The 16,803-nt window shown below is 37.8% G+C and overlaps 1 protein-coding gene across 3 annotated transcripts in view; it reads left to right on the forward strand.

Moving 5' to 3' along the window:
* The window catches only part of KCNQ5 (potassium voltage-gated channel subfamily Q member 5), a 504,606-nt gene that overhangs the window by 221,265 nt on the left and 266,538 nt on the right, over positions 1-16,803 (forward strand). The gene's annotated exons all lie outside the window — the stretch shown is intronic.

Below are 16,803 nucleotides of genomic sequence, written 5' to 3' on the forward strand. Positions count from 1 at the left end.
GCCCAACACCATAAATCAGACCCGCTTTAGAAATAAATTTCTTTGAGCCCATTGTCTTTCCTCAAGAATGCATTCCTAAATTTACATTTTTAGATTTCTGTTTTTGCATATGACTGCACAATATTATTCTCACCGAACCCATCGCATCTTAGAAAGACTTTTTAAGAACCAGTGTATTTTAAAAAGATTCTAAAAGACTTAGGGAAAGGCAAATTGACCTGCTAAGAGAGCCAGCTGAGAAATCATAAAAATTAATAAATAACAACAGATCAAAGTTAAATAAATAAATAATAAAAAGCCCAATGGTAGATGACGGAGAACAGGTAGACCCAGAGAAGACTGGGTAAATTCAAGCTGCACTGCAAAGTCAGTCATTAGTTTCAGCCAGATACAAGTATTTCTATGATAAATACGTCCTTAAAGAATTAATTTTTAAAATTCTGTGTTTTAGTTATGCAGACAATAAATATCTTTAAAACTATGGCTGAGGGAGTTCCCATTGAGGCTCAGTGGTAACGTACTCAACGAGTATCCATGATGATGAGGGTTCTATCCCTGGTCTCATTCAGTGGGTTAAGGATCCGGCATTGCTGTGAGCTGTGGTGTAGGTCACAGATATGGCTCAGATCCAGCGTTGCTGTGTGCGGCATAGACCAGTAGCTACAGCACCGATTCAACCCCTAGTCTGTGATCCTCCATATGCCACATGTGTGGCCCTAAAAATCAAAACAAGGAAACAAACCAAGAAACAAAAAAACACTGCATCTGAATTTGGTAGCCTAAAAATTACAGCTGGAAATATCAAATATTAAAATTCATATTGCACACATATAAGTATTGTGGGTTATAAGTAAACAAAGTGTGAATTTTGTTTCAGTCACCACGTTCTCCTACCAGGGGCCTGATGGCCACCTGGGAGCCGCAGTCTATGTATCCGTCCACTGCAGAAGGGCTGCAGCCTCTCCCCACAAGTAGCTCAGTCAGTCACCCAAATGTCAACACTGGGTCCACATTCTGCCTCCTGTGTTTGTAAATGCTTGTATCTCAATACATCATTCTCCTCCCATGTGCTTTACTTTTACCTACACTTTCCTTGCTCCTGTGCCCTTTCCCTTGTCCTTGACACCTGCTTGAGATGCAGCCAGCACTCTAGCCTTGCCTCTGCCCCTGGGGGCTGCTTGCAGTGCTGCTCCACTCTCAGTGCTACTTTTTATAATCAATAAAGTAGTGATAGACCATCAGTCCTACTCAGAATACAAAACTACTTAGTGCACATAGATAATAAATTACAAGGTATTACCCTTAGCAGCCTTAGTAACTTAAAGCCAATTCCAGAATACCAAACTCTTTCCCCAGAAGGCATGTTTGCTCACTGCAGAAATCCGGGTCAGAATCTGACCTTGGTTAAGCCACTTGTTGTTTCATTATCTGTTTTTTTCCTAAGGTGTTAGCTTGTTTATTTGCAAAAATAACCCGATAGTCTCACAAGGTAACATTTATTAAACATTAAATGCTAGCAGTAGCCAAAGCTTTCTATCAGTAATAATAACTACACCTATACATAATTTAGCTACACACACACACAGAGTCTCAGACGTCTTTGTGAAGTTTTAGGCATAACTAACTTAGAAATATAAATGCTGCAGAAAACCTCATTTGAAAATTTAATTACTTGGATTTATTTTTCATTTATTTATTTTTATAAATTTTGAATGGTAAAATTCTAGTTTTGATTTTTTTCTGTTTCAGATTTTTGATACCTTCAGTGAAAGGATCTGACATGTATTCCATGTAAATGGAAAAAATACGGTACTAAGAGTTACACAGAGCTTTTCCACACCTGAATCAATATTTGACCATTATTTCAGTTAGCAACTAATAAAGTGTCAGCTGTGTCATGCCTTTGATCCAGGAAACACATTGCTTCTACCTTTAGGGTCTCCATTACCTTTCTTATTCGCCTTTGTGAAATCCTTACAGCATCTTTGGAGGTGAACCTCATAACCCTTTCTTTGTAGCTGAGGAACCTGAAAGCTAAAGTAGTGAAGTGCCTTTATGTTGAAACTCACAAGTTGTCTGTGCAAACCTGGACTGAATCCCAAATGCTCTGGTTCTGAACCTCAAGTTCTTTCATGGCACCATGTTGTCACTCTCCTTCCTGTGTACAGACTCCTCTGTTGTTCAAGTGCAAGATCTGTCTAAAAGTCATCATGTAAAGGGATACTGAAGAACAGTCTTGGACAAAATACAGAAAAATAATAGGCAGGCTATCTCATAGATATACTATTCCTCATCCACCATAATTAAAGGGATCAAGTGGAATTAGTAGATTGACTACAAAATCCTGAACCTGTTTCAGGGTCACACAATGGTCCTGTCACAACCTTACTCCATGTAAGATACAGTGCATTATCTCTTTGACAGGCTAATCCCCATGCTGAGTTCTTTTGATCATAAGGGATCCTGGACAGGATGTTTTCCCATCCAGAAAACCAGCACTACTGGGATACCAGCTGGAGACCTGTCATGAAAACATGGCCCCAATCCCAAAGCCAAGAGTATGTTGAAATTAGGACATATCATTTACTTAGTTTTTGGCTACATACTTTATAACTGACAACTGGAGATTACTAATAATGTATTTTAAGCATATGTACCCTCATCCAGGAGGATTCCAAGTCATCATATCAGTCTGGAGCAGTCATTAACTCCCTGACTGTGGGGAGTTTTGAAGTCTCCAGAATCTTTAAGATGGGGCAATAGAAAGAGAAAGGCTGTTTTTCTACAGAGACGGGCTGCTGTATACAGCTCTTCTGTGTGTGTGAATGGAAAAAGCACATTTTAAGTGAAAGAATGAAAGCTAGGGTTTCTAACCATGGGAACCAAACAAAAATTATGAATTGAAGATCTAAACCCAGTTATCCACTCCTTTACCTGAGACCATATTGCCAGTGTCAACTCCCCAGAAGACTGATGATAACAAACATTTTACTGAACATATACTATATCCTGGGAGCTTGATGCAACATCATCTTAATTAATTATTTCAACGGTGCTTCAAAATAGCTGTCTTTAACCTTGTTTCATAAGTCAGAGTACTAGGACTCAGATAAATTGGCTAACTTGGCACAATGTCACATGGTATAAAATGACAGTCAGGACGTTTTGCACATTTACAAACTTTTGCAACTTTAACAAATGTTTACAAACTTTTGCAAACTTTTACAAACATCTGCAGCCTTGTAATGCCGCCTAAGTGCTTCCCCACCATGGCATTCCTCCTTCCTCCACTTTGTTTCATTAACATCCTTCTTGGGCCTCTTCTAGGAGGATATTAGTCTCATCTATTTAAAAAAAGAGCCAAAAAAGATGATACCAACATGTAGATGTAAACTATCACATTTGGAATGGATGAGCAATGAGGTCCAACTGTATAGCACAGGGAATTATATCCAGTTTCTTGGGATAGATTGTGATGAAAGATAATATAAGAAAGGGAATGTGTATATGCATATATACATGACTGGGTCACTTTGCTGTACAGCAGAAATTGGCACCACATTGTAAATCAACTATACTTTAATAAAAAATAAATAAATAAATTCAAAAAAACCGAAAAACAAAAAACAAGACACACAGATCGGCCTCCAAACCACATTTCAGTCAGACCATTTAGTTAGTTCAATCCTTGCCACGCATCCAATCATCACACAGCCCATCACTTTAAAAGCATGAAAACAGTTTTAGGATTAAGACAGTGCCATGATTTAATACACTACCTAAGCACCTTGAACTTCATGACCTCTATCATCAACATTTCCAATACCATAAAAGGTGTAATTAGAAAATCCTTTCTCAACAAGGAAAACTACAAAAACCTCTTCATTATCACCATCTCCCCTTTTTCTGCATGACAGATGCTATTCCCAAAATCCGTTTTATTTTTTTTTCTGTCTAGTTGTTATGAAATTTTCTAAGCCATTAAACTCTGCTAACTGATTCGAGGCACAGATAGCATGTTATTTAATAACCAAATGATCAAAATATGTGTGCGCATGGACTTGAAGGAAGAGAGTTTGAAAATCTGTACATAAATCAGCATTTGCTTTATGGGCATAAGTAAGCTACTGAACCCTAACCTAATTAGATTTATCACACAGAACCAGCTGAGCTTTTGCTTTTTCAGAGTAACTCACAACTTTCCTTATATTCCTTTTTAAGAAATGATCTTAAGAAATCATAACTTCAGTTTTGTTTTGTCTGAAAGTTATTTACGTTAGAATACTAGCCTGTTCCCACTTGCTGCTATCTTAGGCAGATTTCAGAGAAGCACAAGTTCTTGTTGGTAGAACAACAGGAATTAGAACCCCACTCCACTCCACTTTGATGAAACCAGCCTGCAGTACTGTTGGTTCCTTGTGTACCTGAGGAGAAATCCAGATAAATGGAAGCACGTTCCAAACAAAACCAATGTGGCGGTAAAGAGACTTGAAACTTTTGTGAAGAGGAATAATTGAAGAAAGTAGAGATGTTCAATCCAAAGAAGAGAAATTGCTGGGAGAATAGGGCAGCTATTACTCAATAATTGAAGAATTCTTGTGTGAAAGAGCCATTTAGACCTATCATTTGAGACTCAAAGAAGCAGAACCAGAACACATCCATTGACCACTGTACAGCATTGCCTGTACAGCCAGGGGTTAAATGAGGGCTGAAATTCTGTCCACACTCATGGCTAAGCCCTATGGCCTGGATTAGACTGTGGGATATAGAGGCCTTTTTTTGAAATTGGTCTGTCTTGGTTGGGGGGGTGCCTTTTTCTACTTTGCACAAAATCACTGTGTTGTGTTAGGTAGGACCTGATTTCAAGGTCATTGCTGTTAGTTATTGGTTTTTATAAGATAAAATGTACTTCCTGGAGTGCTCTTGTGGCACAGTGGGTTAAGGATCTGGTGTTGCTGCTGCAGCGGATTGGGTCACTGCTGCAGCATGGGTTCAATCCCTGGCCCAGGAACTTCCACAGGCTGTGGGCACAGCTAAAAAAAATGTACTTTCTCAAAAACTAGTAGGTTCTTGGGCTTCTCCAACTCAAGCAATTGGATGACCACTTGATAGAAATTACATTCTAGTCCAGATGCAGACAGGCATGTTAACCAAAGGCAGTCTGGGAAAGCCAGGACCTAAGCCTTACTTCTGACACTGGAGAGAGTGGGCCTTGCTGCAATAGGAAGAAATGGATCCAGGCAGGTGCCATATGCTATTCAGTGAGCACCATGACAGGCAGCAAGTGGCATGTCCTGCAAAGGAAACAGACAGCTGGAGCATTGTCATGGTTGTGGATAGGACAGGAATTAGCAAGCTCTAGAGATACTGCCAAAGCATTGTACATCAACATCAGAAAAATAACATCTGCAGGTAGCAGAGCTCCTGTAGAAAGATGTCTTCTAATTCTGGAAGGAAGTGGAAAAAAGAGAATCCTTGTGCACAGTTGATGGGAATGTAAACTGGTGCAATCATATGGAAAACAGTAGGGAGGGTACTCAGGAAATTAAAAATAGAACTGCTATATAATCCAGCAGTTCCACTTCTGGGCATATATGCAAGGGACATGAAATCAGGATCTTGAAGCAATATCTACACCCCTGCATTCATTGCAACATTATTCACAACAGCCAAGACATGAAAACAGCCTAAATGTCCATTGACAGATGAGTGAATGAATAAAGATGTGTTTTACACACACACACACACACACTGAAATACTACTCAGCCATAAAAAAATAAGGAAATTCTGCCATTTGCAACAGCATAGATGGACCTCGAGGGTATTATACTAAGTGAAGTGAGCTGGACCGGGAAAGACAAATACTGTGTGATATTACTTATAAATGGAATCTGAAAAAGCTGACCCCATGGATGCAGAGAATAGAATCATGGTTGCCAGGAGTGGGGGGGGCGGGCAGGGGAATTAGGCTCACATTGATCAAGTGGCACAAACTTCCAGTTGTGAGATGACTAAGTTCTGGGGTCTAATGGACAGCCTTGTGACTGGAGTTGATGACCCTGCATTGTATACTTGAAGGTTTCTGAGACAGTAAATCCTAAATATTCTTACCATAACAGTAACAATAAAAAGGAAATACTGGGAGTTCCCACTGTGGCTCAGTGGTAACAAAACTGACTAATTTCCATGAGGGCGTGGGTTCAATCCCTGGCCTCGCTCATTGAGTTAAGGATCTGGCTTTGCTGGGAGCTGTGATGTAAGTCACAGATGTGCCTCAGATCCTGCATTGCTATGGCTGTGGGGTAGGCCAGCAGTTGCAGCTCCAATTTACCTCTGATTCTGTATGGTGTGGGTACAGCCCTAAAAAGGGGGAAAAAAAGAAGGGGAAAAAAGGAAATTCTGTGAGGTGAAGGGTGTATTAACTAACTAAATACATAAAATATAAAATTTTTAAAAAGTGTAAATGTGGTGTTGGGAGGGATCTGGGGAGAGGGAGCCAGCCCCTCTTTCCTCAGAAAATGATGGAAATAGAGATTCAAGCACAAGAAATGGTCAGGAGCCAGTGTCCAACCAGACTTGGTCTTATATTGTTAGAAAATATCCAGTTAGATCTCGTGCTAACCTGTAGAGCAGGACTGGTGATGAGGCCAATCCAGAATACTTTCCCCTTAACAACACCCCACTTTCACCCCAGCCCCACCCTGCAGGGAAACCCATGCTGCAGGTGGGGGTCATGACTCTTACCTGGACAGAGACAGTGTCAGGAGAGTGGGGACGCAGGTAGCATATGATAATTCGTATGGGGTCTGGGTTCAGCCTGCAGGGTCTCTGGGCATTTCCCAGTCGCTAAGAACTCTGATTCTGTAATAGTGTAGGGACTTTTTTCCCTTGGTTTTTCCATTTTCACATGCACTTTAGGTAAATACACGAGGGCCTTTTCTTCTGTAGGTACATTTTTGACGAGCTCATCCTTGCTAATCTTTGATGAGCATCACACTTGCAAAGACAGAACATCTTGACACAGTCTTTTTGACATTCAGTCACTTCAAGATGCAAATTTTTAGAAAAATGCAGAATGGAGTGGTGTTTACAAGTAATGAGCTTAAAAGAAGTTCATTCCCCACCATACACTCCACAGGGTGAACGAGGGCCGAGGTCAAGGTCAGGCTGAATGTGGAGTCCACGTGACCTCCAGACAGTTCACACATCAGGGGTGTGAAGAGGATCAGGGAAGATTGGGGATGACTTTTGTGCAAAAAACTTGGCATTTCAGGAAATTGAGAATTTAATGGTTTGCTCTTTAGGGCATATCAAAATGTTCCCTTGCCAAAATTGCTGCACTGAAAAGTCCATGGCATCAAATTGGAGAGACCAAAATTTCACCTCCACATGCTCCTCCTGGAAAATACAACTACTTCTGAATTGCTGACATATTCACTGTAACTTTCTTAGACTACTTTTTTCAAAGAATGTTAAAATTTGGAATTCTGGTATAATTATTACACTATGTGATCATATAACTGAATTTCTGTTGTGACCATAATGTTGTCAGGGTAACCATATTCCTCCATGCAGGCTTGCCCTGTCAGCTTGACAGAAACTAAAAATCCCTCACCTTTATTAAAATGCATCCAAGTATTTAAAGCCATCACTCATTTTCAGACCAGTTTTGGGTTTGTGGCCTTTTTTTTTTTTTTTTTTTTGCTTTTTAGGGCTGCCCCTGCAGCATGTGTAAGTTCCCAGGCTAGGCTCCAATCAGACCTACAGCTGCCAGCCAACACCACAGCCAGAGTAATGAGGGATCTGAGACACATCTGCAACTTACACCACAGCTCACAGCAATGCGGGATCCTTAATCCACTGAGCGAAGCCAGGGATCAAACCTATGTTCTCATGGATACTAGTTGAATTCATTAACCACTGAGCCACTCCTAAATCAGTCTGATCATCATATATTTTCCTGAAAATATTATGTTTTTTTCTTTGAATGCCCTTTTATCTCACATATAACTTGGGGGAAATTTTATATCCGGAGGAAAAAATTTCATATTGCACAAATAATCAAGTAATGCAAATGCCTTGCACATATCATAATGACTATAATTTATTCTATATGTAATGCACAGATTTTTAAGTCAAATGTTCAATAGAAGGGGATGTTGGTTATTTTTCTGCTGCTTCTTTTTCTCTTGTGTTAGTTTTTCCTTTTATGTTTAACCATTTATGAGTTAGACTCTTGAAAAGAATAGATTTTCTGGTTTCCAAGTAGATGCCCTGAAAATTTATACATGTTGGCCCAGGGTTGGTCTTCCTGTTGCCTTAGGTACAGGAAGAGCCATTGTCATGAGGTCCCCTGTACCAACTGCAGAGCCCTAATTACTCCATCCCCATCTTCCCAATCATCACCACACGTTTTGGAGAAAAGGACTAGTGTCCACAGTTAACAGATACCCACAGCACCAAGGGGAGAATGTCTTAATTAAATTATTTTCCATTCGGAAGAGGAGGTAATGTTATTATCTACCACTTCTGTATCTGACTTCTAATTTTTTTGTTTGACCCTGTAATGCACTGTTACTGATAATTCAGAACCTAGTAGGATGCTCTGGGAAGCAACTAGAGGTAGATTCTGAACTTTTTCTTCTCCTTTTTCTTTTTCTTCTCTATCCTTTTTATTCTTTTATTCTTCTCTTCCTTTTTCTTCTCTGTCGCACTCTTTGTAGTATATTTACATATTTATGGAGGAAATATTATGAGATGTGGCTGCCAGTTCTTTCCTCACTTAACCTGTTAAACAAATACGTGCTAATCAATTAAAGAAGTAGCTACTCTACTCAAGTTAAAGATTTATTTTACTTTGAGTATAATAACTCTCCTGTAGTAATAAAAAGAAAAATTAAACAAAAATATTCTGTTATATCTGCCATATTAATCCACCAAGAATAATATGTAACCTAAATGTAAACAGAAAGTCACCTTGTTGTTTTGCTAAATAGAGAATAATAAAAGCTAGAAGAAAACCAAAGAAACTGACCCAAGTTCCATGTAACATCCTCTGATCTAAACATAAAGAAGCTTCTTCCTTTTTCTCCCACTCCTCTGAAGAGCTGTCCAAGAATACTTTCTATCCAGTAGAATCTGGGATTGAGCTGGCATTTTCCTGCCACCTCAGATTTTTTTTTCCTCACACAGGGCATTGAATATTGATCTTACCGATAAGAATTTAAAACAGCTCTTATGAAGAAATTCAACAATACACAAGATAATTCAGAAAGATAATTCATTCTGAGACTATTAGGAGAAATTTTACTCTCCTTCCTCCTGCCAGAATGGGGAGTTCCCCCAAAAAGTAAAAATTAAAAGCAAAAATTGACCAAGAACAACAGCAAACAAGCCCAGGACTCCAAGGAAGCATGTAAGATTTCTGACAGAGTTTCTTCAGTATTTCAACCCTTATGTAGGTTTTCTATAAATATTTGATGGATGGAAGAATGGTTGAATAGGTGGATGGCTGGATGGAGAAACAGGTGGAAGGATGGACAGATGGAAAATAAACTGGTTGCAGTTAATTGAATGGCTTTATCCAGAACCTTAACCTTCATTTCATTATGTACTTCTCCTTTCCCCTCATTTCTTAAAAGAAACGTTCTCAGCAGAACTGTGCCCTGTTATTACCTCGTTATTCACCTTTTACTAAAATCAAGTGCTGAAGTTTTAAAATGATTCCTTATTTTAAGTTAGAACAGATTCAGAGCTGTTTCTAAAATAATGCTTTTACTTATTTGCATCCCGGCACAATATGTGTCATGAGATGGTAAGGAAGACTGCTTTGCAGAAGTTGGACTGCCAGGGTGTGGGGCACCTATGGACATTATCTGCCTTGTGAGTCTCAGCAAAAGCACAATGTAGGGGATCAATGCTCTGAAATAGCAACTGTAACTGATGTTTATTCAGTCCTCTGTGCCAGCCGTTTTTCTAAGAGCTTAGCATGAATTATTTCACTTAACTACTCTCAAGAACTCTCTTAGGTATTATTATCCCCGTTTTACTGTCCAGTGTGGTTGAGTAGCTTAACCAAGATCACACAGTTAGTAATTTTTAGAGTCAGGATTTAAACCCAAGCTGTCTGGCACCAGAGCCTTTGCTTTGCTGCTTTACCAAAGAGACATTTTTTCATTTTCCAATTTGTGCAAAAGTAGAGGAGTCTTCGTTCAAAGCTACCCTAATGAAATACTCTTTATTCCTGCCATCTCAGGTGAGTACTCAAATTGTGCATTCTGTGACCAATATTTTAAAAATCTTGAAATTGGTGTTCATGTTTTACATTAAATTATTTTTATATGGAGTCAATTGGTCATTCGTATAGGTTTTGGAAGGTCTAAATAATCTTTGTCGGCTTAATAAATAGCTCTTCTACTAAAACAAAATCAGAAAGATTAGCAAGGTTCTTCTGCTCCAAAATTTTCCAGAAATGGCAGTACTCACATTTTTCTCAGAGACCCTCACATGCTTAGAGAAAGAGTCTCCTTTCCTTTTCAACTAAACCTTCCTAGAGTTAATACAGCTTTCAATTTCTTTCCAATCAAAGAGATCAGATTTTCTTTCTCTGTTGGTAATGTATAGTCAGATAATTTTTCTATTCACCTTTTCTCTCTGGCACTACATTACTACCAGTTGGAGGTGATATTTAAATTTAATATGGTGGATTTTTTTTTGGTGTTATATTTACTTATCAGAACTCGTAAGCTATGCCCTTCAGCTCAAGTAATTTTAAAACAGCTACTGTGGTTTATGGTTCTATTATAACCACCACAAACACAATATGCCCTTCCTAAGGTACAGCATCAATTTTGCAAAACAGTCTCAAAATCGCTATTTGTTTATTGCTTCATTGGCAGTTGTGCAGGTAACTGCAAGCCTGGGTGGGACTTCATTTGAGCCCATCAGAAGTCTTATTCTAATATAATTCTCCATCCTTTTATGGACAGGAAAAGAACAGAAATGCTCACATGGTATTTCTGCTTCCAGATATCAGCTGTGATTTATTGCTGAGTGAGGCAGCACACACAAAGGTTTTAATTGGCTTAGAAAAGCCTTGCTGTACTAGCTTCTTAATCATATTAGTAGCCATCTTAGTATTTAATTACATTTCCAAAATATCTCAATAACAGCAACATTTTTAGTACATTATAAATAATCTTAGTGAGATGAACTAAGGTCCATCCTTCAGAAACAGCCTGAGATAGTCATACATGTATATCCTTTATGAAGCTTTGATAACGGTCAACAAGTATAATGGTAGCATAAGTGGAGAGAAGACTGTATAAACCATGACACTCAGTGATATACAGACTCTGAAAAATGTATCTTTGTCTTTTTTTTTTGCTTTTTTTTGGGGGGGCACACCTGTAGTGTATGGACGTTCCCAGGCTAGGGGTCCAATCAGAGCTGCACCTGCTGGCCTACGCCACAGCCACAGCAACACCAGATCTGAGCCACATCTGTGATCTAGACCACAGTTCATGGCAATGCTGGATCCTTAACCCAATGAGCAAGACCAGGGGTTGAACCCACATTGTCATGGTTACTAGCTGGGTTCATTACCACTGAGCCACAATGGGAACTCTCTGAAAATATATCTTTATATTAAAGCTGCACTTTTTACATGTAAGTGAACTAAATCCAGCTGATATTACACTTAGTGTCTTAATAATGATATCATTTAAGCATTAAAAATCACAACTATTTAACCCAAATGAGCATTACCTCCTCCAACCTGGTAGGAGAAATATCTTAACATAAAACATTAATTCATCTTTACTATATTGAAGGAAGGAAAATAAAGGAATATCATAGTTTCAGTTTTCCAGAAAATTTCATCAGTAATTTTACCAAATTAGTTAGATAAGCTAAATACAGGTTTGGTTTGATTGTTGTTGTTTTAGAAAAAAATTTAAGTGAACACATTCATTCACCTGGAAGAAGTAAATGTCACTGTCATACTGAATATCTTCCACTAAATAAGGCAAGAGTGTTGTAGAAATGGTAGGAAATATAGTTCAGGGACCTGACTGGTCTATCAACATAGTTATTTATTGCAAATGATTTAGCCGTCATACAATGAGATTTTTCAGGGAAATTTATTTTCACTTTGATCATGAAAATAAGCAAAACCTCAAACAAAAGAAGATCATTGCTCAAGTCTAATGGGATTTTCTGAGAGGAAAATTTAGTGAGAAGAAAGATAGTTGATGTCAAACAAATACTAGCATAAAAAAATAACCATTGTAAACATAATACTACCTCTTATGGAGTGTCTGCCACAAACCAGACATTGCGCTATGCCCTGTCACTGCCATACCTCACAGCCCACCCAAGTCCTCTCATTCCCGCTTACAGATACAGGAACTAGCTCTTACACTAAGGGAGGCAGAAGATGAGCTCAATCCCTAGCTGATTTCATAGCATGTAAGCTTCAAGTCATATACTCCCTGGAAATATTTGTCTTGAAAAGTTTACCAAAAAGAAGCATCGTATCATATTTGGGCAAAATAGAAAGACAAACTTCTCAAAAAAAAAATTGTAGGGCTTATAGTCAAATATTATTTCCTTTAAATAACACTATGTCCAGTTCTTCCAATAATGTTGCCATTCATGAAAATACTGGGAGGCCTGGCTCTATAATTGCCTGCAGTACATTCACTTTGACGATCTTCATCTATGAAAAGTTGTCCATTAGAAATGGATTTCATTTTTAGAAGCAGCCTTGAAAGCATTCAGAACCTTGTTTTATGCCTAAGGCGTGTGATTAAGGCAGAGAACACAACATTTGCACAGAAATTCTTTTACTGCCAGCCACTGTGACAACATCACTGAAGTGAAGTCAGCCATGGTCCTTTAACCCCTTGGTTTTTTTTACACAAAATCTCTCAGATGCATCATGATTTCTCTAGCACAATAAATTTGACTGTTTACCTCAATAGTATGAATTATTCATGAATAATGTCATTGATATCACAAAAAAAGTACATCATCAATCATTTCACTTAGAGTTTGGTGAATACACTTTTGTCTTGTTGGAGTTTCTCCCGCAGACTTTTATGATTTATTTCTAAGATTTATTGGAAATTACATAGTCCATCCTCAGTTATTATCTTCCTCAAACACATGTTATTTTGTCCACTTTACTTGAAAGAACACAACAAATCTCAAGTTGTCACTCTGTTCATTAGTCATAATGTATGAGACGTCTTGGCAAAAACTTCTTTCATTATTTTTGTTTTCCTTCAAGTTTTGCTTCTTTCATTGCTAAATTGTTTTGTTTTAAATGAAACTGGGAGTTTGAGGTTAGTAGGTGCAAACTATTACATTTAAACAGGATAGGCAGTAAGGTCCTACTGTATAGCTCAGGGAACTATATCCAATCTCCTGGGATAGATCATGATGGAAAAGAATTTTTTTTAATGTACATATATATATATATATATATATATATATATGACTGAGTCACTTTGCTCTACAGCAGAAATTGGCACAATGTTGTAAATCAACTATAATTTTTTAAAGTGAAAAAAGCAATTTTAATCATTCAGCCATTACCATCACAGTTAATCTATTTAAATAGCTCAAGTCTATGTCCAATTCATTATTTTTATTGGTCCTTTGGGTTCTTCATGTAATATTATTTGAATCTTTACATGAGAGGGTTTCTTTCTTTCTTTTTTTTTTTTTGGCTTTTTAGGGTTGCATCCACAGCATATGGAAGTTCCCAGGCAAGGGGTCAAATCAGAGCTATAGCTGCCAGCCTATGCCATAGCCACAGCAACACCATATCCAAACCAGTCTTCGACCTGTACCACAGCTCACGGCAATACCAGATCACCAACCTGATGTTGCTCTGGCTATGGCATAGGCCAGCAGCTGCAACTCTGATTCAGCCCCTAGCCTGAGAACTTCCATATGCCATATGTGCGGCCCTAAAGAGCAAAAACCAAAAAACAAAACAAAACAAAACCAAAAAAAACCCACAAAATAAAAAAACGAAAAATTAGTGAAGTGATTACAGATCATTACAGTTGCACTTAATATAAAATTATACTGAATTTGGTTTGTTTCCTTATCATCTCCATCATTTGTCAAGGAAACAAAATGACCATCTCAAAGTGGCAATTTGGTTAGAGATGAAGTTCACAGATTGTAGAATTAAGATCTCAATATGTTTATAGATTTAGATTATTACCAGAAATTTGAGACCAAATACATAGGAACCTAGGTGTGCTTTCTTATATAGTCCCACAGAACCAGTGATTGTTAGAATGGGATCCTGTCTGTTGTTAGATGTCAGTTGGTGTCTTGCTAAGAAAAGCTGTCTTACAGTATATCCCATGGGCATTCCTTAATGATCACCCTGACCCTTTTTTTTTTTTTTTCTGAGCATTGCATCACCCTTGGCTGCCCAGAGACGTAATAGAGTTCCTGAGCCAGGGATCAAATCCAAGTGGTGACCTCTGCCACAGCTTCAGCAACACCAGATCCTTAACCCACTGTGTGGGGCTGGAAATCAAAGCTGCCTCCCAGGGCTCCAGAGATGCCGCAAGTCCCATTGCCCCATTGACAGGGGGATCTCCACAGAGTCAGCTTTTTAACAAACCTTCTTCCTTAAATTTTTAACATCTGATTTTTTCCTAATGGGACTGATGAAAAGAAAATACAATATACCTACATAGTTTCAGTTGATATATCTATCTTCTGTAGACATTGTTAGAAACCCATAGATAACTCTGCTTCTGTATACTTATGGCTATTTTGAGTAATATGATAAACTCATCCCTCTGACTGGATCTCTATTTTCTTTTCTGGTCCCTGATTGTCACGACCCCTGGAGGCACTTTCCCCCTACAGTACTGTCTGCAAACATCTTTGAAAGCGTTCTCACTTTCTGTTAAGAGCTACACATTTCCAATACAAATTTGTCTTTCCCACCTCATCACAGAAAATCAACTATTCTTTAAGGAGTCCTGGCTCCTTTTATGGAACAAAGAAGCTGAAATCCAGGCATCAGGTATGCGTGTTCGATTGTAAATTATGAAAAATGGAGGAAGACATAGTGGCATTTTCCAGGCTACTTAGTAACAGAGCTAGGAGACATGTTTTTTGAGGCTTATGTGAACTGCATGAAGTTCATTTTAACTTTAAATTCAGTTTTACTGAAATCTGTTTAAAATTTGTGGGCTAATACAAAATGTACCTCTTTTTTTCCCTTTTATACCACTGCTGTTTCACCTGTTTGAATATGTCACATTAGTTATATCAGATTATACGATTAAGTGGTGAACCATCTAACCTTTGTATAATTAGATATGATTTGCTTAGCCTGTATCCATCTCAGCTGCAACAGGGTTCTCTTTCTTTAAATAAAGCATTATTTTACATTCATTTTTGGATAAATATTATCTTTTCAAAGTTTCTCTGTATGTGTCCCTACTGTATGTACTTGTACAGTATAAATGAATATTATATTTATGTATATATATAGTGATCCCTAATATAACTATACTAGTATTTATCCATGAGATATAGTGTTTCTGACTTCTTCACTATTAGAGACAATGCTATAAACAAATATTCTTAATTAATGCCTCTGCTACCAGGAGCTGGAGTTTCTCTGGGATCTATATCTAGAAGAGTAATTATTAGGTTATTCACTGTTCACTTTTAACTTTACTAGATATTGATAAAACTCACTTCAAATTGGGAGGACAATTTTCACTTCCACCAAGAGCATATAAGATTTTCAATTTATCTTCATTTTCACCAGTACTTGACATTGTCAAATGTTTTAATTTTTTACCACTTCTTATCACATGAAATGGCTGTTTCATTGCTTCGCTTTTTACTGCCTTGATTACAATTGTGATTGAGCATCTTTTTTTTTTTTCATAAGCATCTTTATTTTCCATTCAGGGTTCCTGCTTAGGGAATTTCCTGTCCTCATCTTTGCTTATTTCTCTTATCTTTTTCTAAACAATGTTCTACAATCTAAATATTTACCATATTATATATGTTAACATATACACTTTTCAGATACTTTACTTTTAGCATTGTGATTTTTTTTATAAAGAAGTTTTGTATTTTGATATAGTGAATTCATCAATTTTTTATCAGCTTGTGGTTTTTGCCTTATATAGGATATCCTTTCTTGCCCTGATATAATAAGGATATGCTAAACATTTTAAAGATATTTTTAAGTTCTTTTTTTCACATTTAAGTCTTTAAATCATTTGTAGTTTATTTGTATATGTGGTATGAAAAAGCAGGCTTGGAGTTCCCATCGTTGCACAGCAGAAATGAATCTGACTAGGAACCATGAGGTTTCAGGTTTAATCCCTGGCCTTGTTCAGTGGGTTGAGGATATATGGCATTGCTATGACCTGTGGTGTAGGTGGCAGACTTGGCTCAGATCCCACATTGTTGTGGCTTGGTGTAGGCCAGCGGCTGTAGCTCTGATTCGACTCCTAGCCTGGGAATCTCCATATGCCCTGAGTGTGGCTCCCCCAAAAAAAAGTAAGAAAAAGAAAAGAAAAAGCAAGCTTAATTTTATTTTGTTTTTATTTCCGATGGCAATTGTCTTGATATCACCATTGTCCATTTTCTTAATTTCTCTGCTGATTTATAAGACCTCCTCATAACAAGACCCATTTATATTTGACTGGACTTCTGGGCTCTCTGTTCTTTGGCTCAGATCTACTTTTTCCTATCCCTCCTCTGTTTTATTTTTTCTAGCTGCCTTGGACTTTTACTCT

The sequence above is a fragment of the Phacochoerus africanus genome, chromosome 2, assembly GCF_016906955.1.
Source record: "Phacochoerus africanus isolate WHEZ1 chromosome 2, ROS_Pafr_v1, whole genome shotgun sequence".
Classification (NCBI taxonomy): Eukaryota; Metazoa; Chordata; class Mammalia; order Artiodactyla; family Suidae; genus Phacochoerus; species Phacochoerus africanus.